Below are 10,886 nucleotides of genomic sequence, written 5' to 3'. Positions count from 1 at the left end.
CTCCTAACATTTCTTTAGGTAAAGAAAAGTGTTCAGGTCCCTAGTCTTTACCTGGCCTTCAAGACTTTTGGTTGCTTACGTTCCAGAAGTCCTACTAAGCAATGTCTTCCTCAGTCTCTTCCAACTAAAACTCATAAGGAATCAAGAAGTGATGCCACCATTATCCCTCTGAATTTATTGTAGTGTATGTTTTATATTTAAATTTAAATGTCTTATCTGGTTTTTGTTGTTGTTGTTTGTTTTGAGTTGGAGTCTCACTCTGTCACCCAGAATGGAGTGCAGTGGCCACGCACGGCCACCGCAGCCTTGCCTGCTGGGTTCCGGCGATCCTTCCGCCTCAGCCTTCCAAGTGGCTGGAACTACAGGCGTGCGCTACCACACCCGGCTAATTTTTGATTTATTGTACAGATGAGATCTCACCAAGTTGCCCAGGTGGGTCTCAAACCAACAGGCTCAAGCAATCTACTCACCTCAGCCTCCCAAAGTGCGGGATTACAGGCTGAGCCACCGAGCCCGGCTTGTCTTATCTGTGAATGGAACAGCATAGTACTGCTGTTATTAGATTTCCAGGCGTTGTAGGCTCAGAAAATGAGACTGGAAATTGCCCTAAAGCCTTAATACTAGCCATCACACTAACACATTATTAAACCTGGTTTGATCTTTATAAAAATATAGTCCTTTCCATTTATTAAAAACTTGTCTCAGCCGGGCGACCAAGTGAGACTCCAACTCAAAAAAAAAAAACTTGTCTCAGCCGGACATGGTAGCACACACCTGTAATTCCAATTACTTGGAAGGCTGAGGAAGAAGGACTGCCTGAGCCCGGCAGGTCAAGGCTATGATGGCTGTGAGCGTGCCACTGCACTCCAGTCTGGGAGATAGAGTGAGACTCCAACTAAAAAAATAAAAAATAAAAATAACTTGTCATAAGGAATGGGCTATAAAATGAACTAAATGTGTTTTTTTAAAATTCTGAAGTAATTTCACTAACAGAAAATTTGAACAAATAGTACAAAGAATTCCTGTATACACTATACATAATATACATACATATATACCGGGGGGGTTGCCAAAAAATGTATACACTCTTGCAAACATCATAGCTAAAATGTGTATTTTTGGGGGGACCCATATATATACACATGTTGCCAAGCTGGCCTCAAACTCCTGGGCTGAAGTGATTCTCCTGCCTCAGTTTCCCTAGCAGCTCAAATTACCCTACTGTTAGCACCTTACCACATTTACTTTATGTTCTCTTTCTCTTTTGAAAGTCGGATGCTGCCGGGTGTGGTGGGTCATGCCTGTAATCCCAGCACTTTGGGAGGCAGAGGCAAGAGGATTGCCTGAACCCACAGGTTTGAGACTAGCCTGGGCAACATAGTGAGATCTCGTCTCTACAATAAATCAAAAAATTAGCTGGGCGTGGTGGTATGCTCCTGTAGTTCCAGCTACCTGGAAGACTGAGGCGGAAGGATCACCTGAGCCCAGCAGTTCGAGGCTACAATGGTGATGAGGGTGCCGCTGCACTCCGGCCTGTGCAAAAGAATGTGACTTCAAGGAAAAAAAAAAAGGAAACTAGGCTGCAGACATGATGCCAAATTATCCCTAAATACCTTAGTGTGTATTTCCTAAAGAAGAGAACAGCCTGGCCTCGGGGACTCAGCCTGTAACCCCAGCACTTTGGGAGATCGAGGTGAGTGGATTGCCTGAGCCCGCAGATTCGAAACCAGCCCAGGCAACTTGGTGAGTCCTTGTCTCTACAATAAATAAAAAATTAGCTGGGCATGGTAGCACGTGCCTGTAGTTCTGGCTACGTGGAAGACTGAGGCAGAAGGATTGCCTGAGCCTAGCAGGTCAACACTAGGGTGATTCTGAGCGTGTCACTGCACTCCAACCTGGGTGACAGAGTGAGACTCCAACTCGAAAAAAAAAGACAAGAACACTCTCCTACATATAACCATCAACATCAGTAATTTAGCATTGGGCCAGGCACCTGTATAAAAAAAATATTGGTAGCCAGGCTCGGTGGCTCAGCCTGTAATCCCGCGCCTTTGGGAGGCTGAGGTGAGCGGATTGCCTGAGCCCGCGGGTTTGAGACCCGCCTGGGCAACTTGGCAAGACCTCGTCTCTACAATAAATCAAAAAATCAGCTGGGCATGGTAGCGCACGCCTGTAGTTCCGGCTACTTGGAAGGCTGAGGCGGAAGGATCGCCGGAGCCCAGCAGGTCGAGGCTGTGGTGGCTGGGAGCAGCCACTGCACTCCAGTTTGGGTGACAGAGTGAGATTCCAACGCCAAAAAAAAAAAAAAAAACAACTTGGTATAATATTGCCATCTAATCCACAAAAATTTTTCAAATCTTGCCAATTGTTCCAATAATATATGGAATGATCTTTAGTATTCTTCAATCTAGAATGTTGCTAAGTCTTTCCTTGTCTGTCACCCCAGGACAGTTTTTTTTCTTATCAATATTTTTTATTATGGTTTTGTGGGGTACAGTTAAGGGTTAGGTGTACAATTACGTTTCATTCAGGCACCCTGTTGATAAGAGGTGTTTCCCCAACCCTAGACAGATATTTGCTACTGTTAATCTCATACCCCTCCCCCCAGGACAGTTTTTTAAAAGCACAGGCCTTTTTTTTTTTTTTTTTTTTTTTTTTTGAGTGGGAGTCTCACTCTGTTTGGAACTACAGGCATATGCCACCGCATCTGACTAATTTTTTGATTTATTGTGAGATAAGGTCTCACCATGTTGCCCAGGCTGGTCTTAAACTCATAGGCTCAGGCAATCCTCTCTCCTCAGCCTCCCAAAGTGCTGGGATTACAGGTATGAACCACTGAGCCCAGCAGCACAGACCATTTACTATGTAGACTGCTGCTCAGTTTATGTGTCTGATGTTTCTTGTGATTAGATTCAGGTCAGGCATTTGGGACAGGAATGTCACAGAAATGAGCTGTGTTCTTCTTTTCATGTGACAAATGATGTTGATTTGTTCCATTACTGGTATTGTTAACTTTGAAAACTTTTTTTTTTTAATTTTGAGTTGGAGTCTCACTCTGTTGCCCAGACTGGAGTGCAGTGGCCGCTTCCGGCCACCGCAGCCTCAACCTGCTGGGCTCCAGCGATCCTTCCACCTCAGCCTTCCAAGTAACTGGAACAGGCATGCACTACCATGCCTGGCTACTTTTTGATTTGTTGTAGACACGAAGACTCGCCAAGTTGCCTAGGCGGGTCTCAAACCCTCGGTCTCAGGCAATCCACTCACCTCGGCCGCCCAAAGCGCTGGGATTACAGGCTGAGCTACCGAGCCCGGCCTGATCACTTTCTAAAGGTGATATCTGTCAGGTTTCTTCACTACAAAGTTATTATCTTTTCCTTTGCAATTAGTAAGTATCTCATGGGAAGATATTTTGAAACCATGTAAATATCTCATTCTTCTGTAAAATTTCACTTGCTACTTTTAGCATATGTTGATGATTGATTTTTTTTTTTTTTGAATTGGGGTCTCACTCTGTCATTGAGGCTGGAGGACCAGAACAATCACGACTCACTGCAGCTCAACCTCCTAGGTTCAGGCAATCCTTTTGCCTCAGCCTCCCAAGTAATTGGAACTATAGTTATGCACTAACATGCCTGGCTAATTTTTTTTTTATGTTTGTGGAGACAAGGTCTTGCTATGCTGACTAGGCTGGTCTTGACTAATCCTCTTGCTATGGTCTTTCTTTTTATTTTTATTTTTAATTTTTTATTATTATTATTATTTTTGAGTTGGAGTCTCACTTTGTCACCCAGACTGGAGTGCAGTGGCCGCTCCCGGCCACCGCAGCCTCGACCTGCTGGGCTCCGGCGATCCTTCCACCTCAGCCTTCCAAGTAGCAGAAAATACAGGTGCGTGCTACCATGCCCGGCTAATTTTTTTTTGATTTATTGTAGAGATGAGGTCTCGCCTGCCCAGGCGGGTCTCGAACCCGCAGGCTCAGGCAATTTGCTCACCTCAGTCTCCCAAAGGCGCGGGATTACAGGCTGAGCCACCGAGCCCAGCTTCTTTTTATTTTTTATTTTTATTTTTTTTGAGTTGGAATCTCACTCTGTTGCCCAGGCTGGAATCAGTGGCATGCTCACACCCACTGCAGCCTCGAGCTGATGGGTTCAGGTGATCCTTCCACCTCAGCATTCCACGTAGCTGGAACTACAGGCACACACCACTATCTCTGGCTAATTTTTTGATTTATCATAGAGACGAGGTCTCGCCAAGTTGTCTAGGCTGGTCTCGAACCCCTGGACTCAGTCAATCCTCTCGCCTTGGCCTCGCAAAGTGCTGGGATTACAGGCTTGAGCCACTACATCCTGCTGCTATGGCCTTTCTAAGTGCTGGGATTACAGGTGTGAACCATCATGCCCAGCCATTTAAAAATTTTTCAACAGATATTTATTGTGCCAGGCAGTAGGGTAATGGTAAACAAGATGGGAAGTCCCTGTCCTTTAGGAAACTTGTATACTTTGAGAAAGAGAGGAGAGAAAGACAAATACAACCTTAACAATATAGAAAGAGAGGAGAGAAAGACAAATACAACTTAACAATGTATAAATTGAAAGTTGTGGCTTGGTGCAGTGGTTCACACCTATATTCCCAGCACTTTGGGAGACCGAGGTGGGAGGACTGCTTGAGTCCAGGAGTTCAAGACCAGCCTAGGCAACATAGCAAGATGTTGTCTCTACAAAAAAATTAAAAAATTAGCCAGGTGTGGTGGCATTCATCTATAGTCCCACCTACTTGGGAGGCTTAGGCAGAAGGATCGCTTGAACCCAGGAGATCAAGGCTATGGTAAGCCATAATTGGGCCACTTGTATTCCAGCCTAGATGACAGAGTGAGACTCCAACTCCAAAATAAAAATAAAAATAAATAACAAATTGCAAGTTGTGATATGTGTCATAAAAGAAACAGATAAGGAACTGGGCTTGGTGGCTCATGCTTGTAGTCTTGGCTACTTGGGAGGCTGAGGCAGGAGGATCACTTGAGCCCTGAATTTCGGGCTCAAGTCCCATGTTCATACCACTGCACTTCAACCTGGGCAGTACAGCAAGACTCCTGCCTCTAAAAACAAAACAAAAAACCAAAATAGCTAAAGGGCAGGGAGAGGCCCAGCTATGGGAGGAAATATGGCAGGGCAGGATAGGGAAGCAAGACATAACCTCCCCTGACTGGGAAGTAAGGGAGAGGGTTTCTGTAGAGGGCTTTCAGCTGGAAGTCCAGAGCACCAACCAAAGATGATATAAACAAGAAAGACATGTTTTAACTCACCTAAAAGAATCCTGGTCACAGGTGGTCATGCGATTGGATCATTTAGCTAACATAAGGAAATCAAAACCCTGTTTGACTTCTGTCCAATTGCCTTGGCTTTCCCCACCTGGTCCCTAGATGACTGTGGCAAATGTTTCTAGGTTCTCTAAAGGTTTGTTTTGTTTTGTTTAGTTTTGAGTCAGAGTCTCACTCTGTTGTCCAGGCTGGAGTGCAATGGCATGCTTATGGCTACTGCAGCCTCAACCTGCTGGGCTCAGGCAATCCTTCCACTTCAACCTCCTGAGTTGTTGGGCCTTCAAGTGCATACCACCAAGCCAGGCTAATCTATACATCCTCAGCTAACTCAGCAATGTGCCCTGATGCGCCCCCCCCCCCCGCCCCCGCCCCAGAAACTCCATAATGCTTCCAGGTTCTCACTGATCAGAACTGGGTCACATGGCTGTCCCATACCCAATTCTAAAGGAATTACTGTTTCAGGCATAAATGTTTACCCCCCAGAGCTTGGGGACAGAAAGCACATCCTGAGCTATCCCCCCAGAGGAAACAGTATCTGACAAGGAAACTTCTCTAAGTTGGTGACATTTGAGATCTAAAGGAAAAAGAATTAGCATGCAGTGCAAGGGTTGGGTGGGAGAAACACTCCAGGTGGAGAGAAATAAAATGCAAAGATTCCAAAGCACTAAAGAGCTTTGTGTGTTAAAGGAATTAAAAGAATACAGACACACACACACACACACACACAGAATTAAATATTCAAGGCATGTTGATAGAAGTTTCAGTGAAGCTTTGTTTTAATTCACTTTTTTGTTGAAAAAGCAAGTTATACAGATGTTTAAACTATTTAAATAGCCTAAGGGTGTAAGGCGAACATTTTTCTCTCCCCAGTGGCCTATCCTCCCACTCAGTTTTCTCAACCCCCACTCCACTCCCTCAACTGTTTCTAGGTTTTTTTGGTTTCTTTGTTTTTTGTTTTTTGAGTTGGAGTCTCACTCTGTCACCCAGGCTGGAGTGCAGTGGCACACTCATGGCCACCGCAGCCTCAACCTGCAGGGCTCAGGTGATCCTTATGCCTCAGTCTTCCAAGTAACTGGAACTATAGAATGTGCCACCATGCCTGGCTAATTTTTTGATTTATTGTAGAGATGAGGTATCGCCAAGTTGCCCAGGCTGTTCTGGAACCCGTGGACTCAGGCAATCCTCTCATCTCAGCCTCCAAAAGTGCTGGGATTATAGGCATGAACCACAGTGTCCAGCCTTTTTTTTTTTTTTGAGTCAGAGTCTTCTTCTGTTGTCCAGGCTGGAGTGCAGTGGCATGCTTATGGCTACTGCAGCCTTGATCTGCTGGGCTCAGGCGATCCTTCCACCTCAGCCGCCCGAGTAGCTGGAACTACAAATGTGTGCCACCACGCCCAGCTAACCTTTTCATTTACTGTAGAGATGAGATCTCACCAAGTTGCCCAGACTGGTCTCAAACCTCTGGGCTCAGGCAATCCTCTCATCTTGGCTTCCCAAAGTGCTGGGATTACAGGTGTGAGTCTCTGTGCCCGGCAGCCTAGGATTTTTTTCTTTTTTTTTGAGTTGGAGTCTCACTCCATCGCCCAGGCTGGAATGCAGTGGCACACTCATGGCCACCCCAGTATTGACCTGCTGTGCTCTGGCGATCCTTCTGCCTCAGCCTTCCAAGTAGCTGGAACAGGCACGTGCTACCATGCTCAGTTAATTTTTGATTTATTGTAGAGACAAGGTCTCGCCAAGTTGCCCGGGCTGGTCTCGAGCCCGCAGGCTCAGGCACTCTACTCACCTTGGCCTCCTTAAGTGCTGGGATTACAGGCATGAGCTCTTGCGCCTGGCTGAAGTGTTTGTTTTTCAATCTGAGTCTTACTCTGTTGCTCAGGCTGGAGTGCAGTGACACATTCATGGCCACTGCAGCCTCAGCCTGCTGGGCTCAGGTGATCTTTCCGCCTCAGCCTTCGAAGTAGCTGGAACTAAAGTCATGCACCACCATGTCTTGCTAATTTTTCTTGATTTATTGTAGAGACAAAGTCTTACCAAGTTGCCCAGCCTGGTCTTGAACCCCTGGGCCCAGGCAATCCTCTTGCTTCAGTCTCCCAGAGTGTTGGCATTAAAGGATTGAGCCACCGCATCCAGTGAAGGGTTTGTCTTTTAAATACTGTGAAATTTTTTTGGTTCTAATAAATTGAATGAAATTAGTTTTTGTCTAAATTTTTAATTTCATGTCAGTTTGCAAAGGTGATTAATACAATTAGTGACATGTTTTTGGCTAAAGTTATCATCTGATGTTGTGTTTTCTTTTCTTTCTTTTTTTTTGAGTTGGAGTCTTACTCTGTTGCCCAGACTCAAGTGCAGTGGCCACTCCCGGCCACTGCAGCCTTGACCTGCTGGGCTCCGGATATTCTTCCGCCTCAGCCTTTCAAGTAGCCGGAATTACAGGCATGTGCTACCATGCCCGGTTGATTATTTGATTTATTGTAGAGATGAGGTCTCGCCTGCCCAGGCGGGTCTCGAAGTCGCGGGCTCAGGCAATCCATTCACCTCAGCCTCCCAAAGGCGCGGGATTACAGGCTGAGCCACCGAGCCCAGCTGTGTTTTCTTTTCTTTTCTTTTCTTCTGAGTTGGAGTCTCACTCTGTCGCCCAGGCTGGAGTGGCACACTCATGGCCACCGCCGTCTCGACCTGCTGGGTTCAGGCAATCCTTTCACCTCAACCTTCCAAGGAGCCAGAACTACAGACCATGCCCAGCTTATTGCTTGATATTTGACAAGGCTGCCAAGATTATTCAGTGAAGAATAGTCTTTCAGCTGTGTGTGGTGGCTCAGCCTGTAATCCCAGCACTTTGGGAGGCCAAGGTGAAAGGATTGCCTGAGCCCGGGGGGTCGAGACCAGCTGCGCAACTTGGTGAAACCTTGTCTCTACAATAAAAAAAAATTTTATTGTAGCCATAAAAAATTATGAAATCATGTCCTTTGCAGCAACATGGATGGAGCTGGAGATCATCATTCTAAGTAAACTGATTCAGAAACAGAAAACCACACACCTCGTGTTCTCACTCATATGTGGGAGCTAAGTGGTCACAAAGATGGAAATAACAGACATTGGGGACTCTAATAAGGGGGAAGGAGGGAGGGAGGTTGGGTTCAGAAAATATCTATGGGCACAGTGTTCACTATCTGGGAAATGGGCCACCTGAGACCCAATATGTCCATGTATTGAACATGCATGTGTACCCCTGGAATCTAAAATTTTTTTAAAAGACAATCTGTCACCATATTTGTGAGGACTTACCAGGGACTCTCTATTATGCACCTAATATTAGGTTATCAAACATTTCAAAAAAAAAAATCAATTGACCATAGGTTATGGGTTTTTTTTTTTTGCTTTTACTTTTTTTTGAGTGGGAGTCTCACTCTGTCGCCCACACTGGAGTGCAGTGGCCGCTCCCGGCCACCGCAGCCTCGACCTGCTGGGCTCCGGCGATCCTTCCGCCTCAGCCTTCCAAGTAGCCAGAATTACAGGCATGCACTACCATGCCCGGCTGATGTTTTACTTCTGTTGAGTTGAAGTCTCACTCTTGTCACCCAGGCTTGAGTGCAGTGGCACGCTCATGACCACTGCAGCCTCAACCTGCTGGGCTTAGGCGATCCTTCCACCTCATCCTTCCAAGTAGCTGGAAATACAGATGCACGTCACCATGCCCAACTAGTTTATTGTTTGTTTGTTTTCTTTTTTTTAGTTGGAATCTCACCCTGTAGCCCAGACTTGAGTGCAGTGGCCGCTACTGGCCACCGCAGCCTTGACTTGCTCGTCTCCGGCGATCCTTCCGCCTCAGCCTTCCAAGTAGCTGGAACTACAGGTGAACGCTACCACACCTGGCTAATTTTTTGATTTATTGTAGAGATGAGGTCTCACCAAGTTGCCCAGGCGGGTCTCAAACCTGCGGGCTCAGGCAACCCACTCACCTCAGCCTTCCAAGGCGTGGGGTTACAGGTTGAGCCACTGAGCCCGGCCCCAACTAGTTTTTTTGTGATTTATTGTAGAGGCAAGATCTCACCAAGCTGCCCAGGTTGGTCTTGAACCCCTGGGTAGGCAATCCTCTCGCCTTGGCCTCCCAAAGTGCTGGGATTACAGGCTAAACCACTGCTTTCAGCTGTGTTTATTTTTATATTTTTTTATTATTATTATTATTATTATTATTATTTTTAGTTGGAGTCTCACTCTGTTGCCCAGACTGGAGTGCAGTGGCTGCTCCCGGCCACCGCAACCTTGACCTGCTGGGCTCTGGCGATCCTTCCGCCTCAGTCTTCCAAGTAGCTGGAATTACAGGCGCGCGCTACCATGCCCGGCTAATTTTTGATTTCTTGTAGAGATGAGGTCTCACCATGTTGCCCAGGCGGGTCTCGAACCCACGGGCTCAGGAATTCACTCACCTCCGCCTCCCAAGGCGCAGGATTACAGGCTGAGCCACCGAGCCCGGCCTATTTTTGTTTTTTTTAAACATTTTTTTTTTTTGAGTTGGAGTCTCACTCTGTCACCCAGAATGGAATGCAGTGGCTGCTCCTGGCCACTGCAGCCTATACCTGCTGGGCTCCGGTGATCCTTCTGCCTCAGACTTCCAAGTAGCTGGAACTACAGGTGCATGCTACCACAACCGGCTAATTTTTTAATTTTATTGTAGAGATGAGGTCTCACCAAGTTGCCCAGGTGGGTCTCGAACCCACGGGCTCAGGCAATCCACTCACTTCAGCCTCCCAAAGCACAGGATTATAGGCTGAGCCATCGAGCCCGGCTTAAACATATTTTGTATTTTAAAATTGTAGGGTACAGTTAAGGGTTAGGTTTTGTTTATTTTTGAACTCTCACTTCTATTCCACTGACCTATATGTATACCCTTGTGTCATTCTGTCTTGCTTATCATTGCTCTGTAGGAAGTTTTGAAATCGAGAAGTGTGTGTCCTCCCACTTTGTTCTTTTTTGGAATTGTTTTTGACTTTTCTGGGTCCTTTCCATTTCCATATGCATTTTTATTATTATTTTATTTTATCTTATCTTATCTTATCTTATTTTATTTTATTTTGAGTTGGAGTCTCACTCTGTCAACCAGACTGGAGTGCAGTGGCAGCTCCAGGCCACTGCAGCCTCGACCTGCTGGGCTCCAGCGATCCTTCTGCCTCAGCCTTCCAAGTAGCTGGAACTACAGGCGCGCAATACCATGCCCAGCTAATTTTTTTTTTTTTTTTTTAGTCAGAGTCTTATTCTGTTGCCCAGGCTGGAGTGCAGTGACATGCTCATGACCATCGCAGCCTTGACCTGCTGAGCTCAGGTGATCCTTCCATCTCAGCCTTCCAAGTAGCTGGAACAACAGGCACGTGCCACTATACCCAGCTAATGTATTTGATTTGTTGTAGAGATGAGGTCTCGCCAACTTGCCCAGACTGGTCTCGAACCTGTGGGCTCGGAAAATCTTCTCACTTCTGCCTCCCAAAGTGTTGTGATTACAGGCATGAGCCACCGTGCCTGACTGTTCCTGATCTTAAGAGGAAAAGTATCCAGTCTTTCTTTTTTTTTT

This window comes from Carlito syrichta, unplaced genomic scaffold, assembly GCF_000164805.1.
Source record: "Carlito syrichta isolate Samal-C Ts95f unplaced genomic scaffold, Tarsius_syrichta-2.0.1 Scaffold314290, whole genome shotgun sequence".
Taxonomy (NCBI): Eukaryota; Metazoa; Chordata; class Mammalia; order Primates; family Tarsiidae; genus Carlito; species Carlito syrichta.
This window is presented reverse-complemented; position numbering follows the sequence as displayed.